Source organism: Myotis davidii, unplaced genomic scaffold, assembly GCF_000327345.1.
Source record: "Myotis davidii unplaced genomic scaffold, ASM32734v1 scaffold38, whole genome shotgun sequence".
NCBI lineage: Eukaryota > Metazoa > Chordata > Mammalia > Chiroptera > Vespertilionidae > Myotis > Myotis davidii.
Genome location: NW_006291383.1, coordinates 4093689 through 4099200, shown reverse-complemented (window position 1 = coordinate 4099200; position 5512 = coordinate 4093689).

Here is a 5512-nt window from a genome sequence, read left to right as displayed (position 1 = left end):
CCAGCTGTAATGTCCCTCTGAACCCTGGAAAGGACAGCTGCATGGCCCAGAGGAGGTGGGGGGACTGGAGGGGCTCGATGGGACTTTTCTCACCCACTGCCAATGTGGCTCTGGGCAAGTAAGTCACCCCTTCGGGGCTCCTTTTGTCCCTCAAGAAACGAGGAGGCCAGGCAACTCTGCCGGGGCCAGACTGCCTTTCCCCAGCATCGCAAGGTTCAAAGTCACCAAGTAGTGGCTGCCAAGGAGCCCACACAGCTGCCCCTCTGCGGGCCAGGCGCCCGCCACCATAGGAAAGGTTTGGAGCCACTCACTTAATCACAAAAAGAAACTGTTATTAATGATAGTGAGACGCGGTGAATAAGTGGGTCATGTCTAATAAGCCATTTGTGTTCAGGAGGAGAATACCAATTTGATAAAAGCTGTGTGTGCTGAAAAAGCCCAGAAATTGCTGTTTAGCAGATTGGAGCCTGATCGTTTCATTATTCCTGGGCTCCGCATGTCCTGAGCTGATTCAGGAAACGCGGCCGGGTTAGGAAGGTGTCTCCATGTCTGGTGTGGGGACGGAGGCCGCAAGCAGGGGCTCCTGGGGAGAGGCCCACTGACTCCGACTGCTTGCCGGCTGCTTACCTCTCCAGCTCAATCTGAGCCGAGCCCGGCAGCCCAGCTAACGCCTTCTGCCTGCCCGACCGAGGGCTTGTCACAGGGAGAGCCTGTGGTCAGATGGGTCCTCAAGGACATCTGTCTCCCTTCCCATCGCCTTGTTACCTCCCTTCAGCCCACTTCACAGAGAGCTTTCTAAAGGCATGAAGAATGAATTGGGGAATGAATGGTTATGCCTTTTAGGGAGGCATCAGGACTTTGGAGGCTGGGGTGGTACCGTCAGTGTCTGCTCAGTAAATAGCGGCTATCTTGATTTTTCCTTATCAAAGAGGGTTAGATCACTGCCGTGAGCACAGTAGGGGTGGGAGGAAAGGGAACTAACATTTTTGAAACACCTACTGTATGCTAGGTGCTGCCACATCCTGCCAGTGGTAACTCACTGATGCTGACATTATTCACGGAAGGCTGGTGCTGGGCATAAGAGGATCTTGAGGTTCAGAGAGGACCAATGACTTGCCCAAGGTCGCTGAGTCTGTACCGAGAGCTGGAGGGCTGCGCCCAGAATAAAGGTGTGCTGGCAGGTCTGGGCCTGCCTGCTTCAGGACAGCCTTGAGGTGGGCTTGGCAGGTCATGTGACAAGACTTGTTCCCCTGCACAGTTCCTACCAAGCACACCCGCTTCCAGCTCCCTAGAGGACTCCTAAGGCAATGGGCTTCACCAAGAGGAACCAGCTGCTCAGAAAGATGGCAGGATCTTGCTGAGGCCACGGGCAAGTTAGACAAAGTCAGCTGGGCTGGACTCCTCCAGTAACCTTCCAGAACTTGCCCAAGGGAGGGGTCCCGAAGGGGGTCTTTGTGAGGATCTTTGCAGACCCCCTGCCTTGGAATAAAGAGAGTTTATTAAATGCAGATCCAGGGTTTCCCCAGACCCATTGGCCAAAATGTCCATTTATGGAACCCTGGAACCTGCATTTTAATAAACGTCCCAGATGATTTTCCTGCAGCCTGGAGTTTGGGAGCCATTGCCTGAAGTATTCACACATAGGGGCAGGAAATAGCCAGGTGCCAGGAGCTGCTGGTTTGGTCTGGTTTTGCAAGAGAGGGAGAGGTCCAGGCTGGAGTAGGCATGTGGACCCTGAGATGAGCCCCAGGGAGCCTTATACGGCAACAAACATCCATCCTTCCACCCCGCCCTGCCACACACACACACACACACACACACACACACACACACCTAGGCCAGCACCTTCAATTATTAATGCACCCCAATGCAGACAAAGATCCTGACTTGGCCGGGCACTTTGTCCATTGAGTGATTCACTGTCCTGAGGTTCTCTTTGTTGCCAGGAGGGAGTAGTGGGGCGCTGGGGGAGGGGTGGAAGCCATTGGGCCATTTGGCAAACAGCCTGTGTACTGAAAAATGACTGGCTTTCTCGTGTTCCTCGAGAACTGTTGGTATCTCGCTGTCAATAAGCTGGCTAGTTTGGTGGCTGGGAGATGGAGAAAATTGAATACTGTCTTCTGAAGGTTATGATGTTAAAAATGTGTCCGCCGTTGTCTTGGGTGTTAGTGATTATTCTATCAATTACGCCCGTAAACACTCTGCCTTGGGCTGAGGGTTTCCTGGCGTCCTGTGGGGAATTGGCCCTCACAAGCGGTTTTCCCCAAGTCCTTCACACCAATTGGCTTTGACACCTTGCCTATCAGCGGCTCCCGCGGCCTTTCCCCAAGCAAGGGGAACTGCGGGTGGCCAGCAGGATGGGGAATTCAGCTCATCACCATGGTGACAGTAGGGGTGTTGGGGAAATCCCCCACAAAGGGACAAGGTCAGGGTTGAGAGTGATCCCTTCCAACCCACCAGCTGCCAGGGCAGGAGATGGAGCACTTGGAATGAATCACCAAGGCTCAGACCCAGTCAGCAAGGCGCCTTGAACCATCTTCCTCAACCCCTTTCACAGAGGGGAAGACCGAGGCCATGGGCAAGAGAGCATTTCCCCGAAATTTCCTGGGAGGTATTTGACTTTTGGAATCACCTTATCCAAGTCTGTACAAATAGGGAGAGAAATACATGGAAGCAAATGTTTGAGTGTCATGGGAGGGCCTTAAATGGCCTCATCTCATTTGATCCTCAGAAGAAACCTAAGGGGCGGGGGGTGGGGTGCTTTCCCTGGAGGGGAGGTTGAAAGGCTTGCTCAGGGCCATGCACGTAGCAAGTGTAGGAGCCTGGATCTGAACCCAGGAATGTGGCTCCAGAGAACGTGCTCACAGTGCTGTTGAGGCCCCATAGAGAATGAGGGAGCGGTGGCAGGACCAGGGACCGTGGTGACCACATTCTGCACTGGGTGTGGGAGGGGAGCAGCAGCGGCAAACCTAGACCCAAACCCTGCCTCAGTGACCTTATAGCTGCCCTGGAGGCTGAGAAAATCAAATGGGGGATAGGGGGTAGGAGATGTGACAGTGACGTAAGTGCCCACAGGAGGGTGGGTGTTGGAAAGAGGGGCAAGGTGGTGGCATGAAGCAAGCCCACCTCTAGGTGCTTGGCCATGACTTTGAACTTTAGGGACCAAAGCAGTTATTGATGGGATTATGGCAAGGGTGAGCCTCAAAGGGAATTGAATCTGGGCCAGAATCTGGGCCCTCTGACCCTCCTGCCTCCGCATTGTAATGACTGGGGGCTCCAGGGCAGAGACAGGTCAGGAGTCCCTCATGTCCTGGCACCCACTACAATGCCCAAGCCCAGGGAGGTGGCAGGGAGTGAACAGATGGCAAGAAGCACAAGGTAGAGGTCTGAGGTCAGAATTCCTAAACTTTTGCTCATTCCAAGTTAATACACGTAATTTTAATTTCATAAGGAATCCAGGTTTTTTCGTAGAAGAATCACAAGATTGGAACCCTTCCTCATCATACTGCCCATGGCAAGGACATCCTGGGTTGGGGAAGGCTGGTTTCACCTGCAGTTGGCAGACCCAGGCCCTGCCCCCTGGGGTGCATGAGATGCTACAGCCTGGCGGGAAATGGGGTTTCAGGGTGTGTCCTCCGCTCCCAGACCCTGATGAGACTCTCTCATCAGCAAAAGGGTGGCGGTCTCACTAGGGGAAGAAATCCACCTCTCTGCGAGCCCTTCTTCAAGTCCCCCAGGGACCCTCAGCGAGACCGGGTCCTACTGGAGAGATGATTTTAGGCGGAATCCAGACACACCTCTTCTGTTGTAATAGTTATGCATATATTTTAATGTAGATTAGAAAAATATAACCAGCACATCAAAGCTGTGATTTCACGGATATGATTGCTTAGAATGGCAGTAACGGGGATATTAAAAAATAGTGGGTTAGTTTATAGAAAAACATTAAGGTCGTAAGGGGTGGTACATAGGCATGTCATGTGTGGGAATGACAGGACTGGGGATGTGCTGGCCCACAGGCCACCCCTCCCACCTCATGCTCCCTACTTCTCATACTGGGAACCACTGGTCAACCATTAGATGCTGCCATGAATTGGAAGTTTAATCATCCATTCATTCATTCATTCAACAAATATTTACTGAGCGCCTGCCATGTACCAGGCTCGGTAAGCCACTGGAGACATATCAGTGAAGAAGACAGATACGTTTCTTGCTCAACTAAACCTATAAAAATATATGCATAAATTGTGCTAAGTAGCAGAGATGAAGCTCAACCTGGAGAAGGGCACTCGCCCCCGGGCAGTGAGGGTATTCAGTGGTGAACTGCTCATCACAGAGCGCATGCATGCTGGACCCCACCAGTAGTTATTAGTTGGAGATGTTACAGAGGGGATTCCTGCTTTATTTCCCAAAGGAGCCAAAACTGGTGAAGTGGGCAGAAGCCGGAACACAGTGAGAGCTTAATAGAGCTCTGTCTGCCACACAGCAATTCAGTGATGGTGCTGGGAGAAGGTCCACGTGGCGGAGGATGCCTGGCCTCACACAGGGAGGTGGCAGGGGTGGGGCCCTTGCTGTCCCCTGTCTTCAGGCGTGGGCGCAGTGACTGCTTTGTGACGTCACTTCAGCTCCCTCCGAGGTGAAGTGCTAGAGTTGAGGCAGGATTTCCCATTTTGGGCCCTGGGTTTTTATCCACCCTCCCCTGCTCCACCTTCTGGGTGGCTGGCAAGTCCTTGCGCCTCCCTGGGCCTCAGTTTCCCCACCTGAACCATGCTGAGTTCGCCCAAGCTCAGAGTACCTAGAATCCTTCCAAGCCCCATCCTTTGTCCTCCAATCAGCAGGTGAGGATGGGGCCGGTGGCGGAATTCCATCCAGCACTTGGTGCTCAGCTCTCAGTGGCCCTCGGGGGTCTGTGAACTGAAGTACCAGCCAGCGCTCATCCAGCATGCTCGGTGCCTACCCCTTCCCACCCCCTCATGTAACTCCCATCGGCCCTAGGAGGAGGGCACTCCCATTCTACGGAGGAGGGCACTGAGGCTTCCGGGGGTGATGCCACTTGCCTGAGGGCACACAGATGTTGAATGGCAAAGCCAGGCCTGAGCCCAGCTTGTGGGACTGCAGGGCTGGAGCTCTCGGCCAGCCGCTCATCTGTCCGCTCCTGGCTGCCAAGCCGGTGGGTGTGCGGGCAGGTGCTTTGTTCCGGAGCGCGCTCTGGCTTCATGGGGTCCTCTCAGCGTTCACAATCCAACATGCTGGGAAGGCCTGGGCCTGGCTGAAAGAGCAAGGGTCCGAGAGTCTGGGCTCCTAGATCTAAGTCCGGCACAGCGGGTGGGGAGTGGTGGGACCCGGGGGCATGCATGTGACCCTGGGTGCACCTGCCTGGTATTCTAGGAGGGGCTGGCATTTCTGTCCGAGCAAATGTGTGGAGTGAGTGTGTTTGGGTGGGAAGGACCCTGGGTGGTCTTTTAGCGTCCTGGCCAGGCTGGTTTCCTCTGCCCAGTAGCCTTTGCTTCAA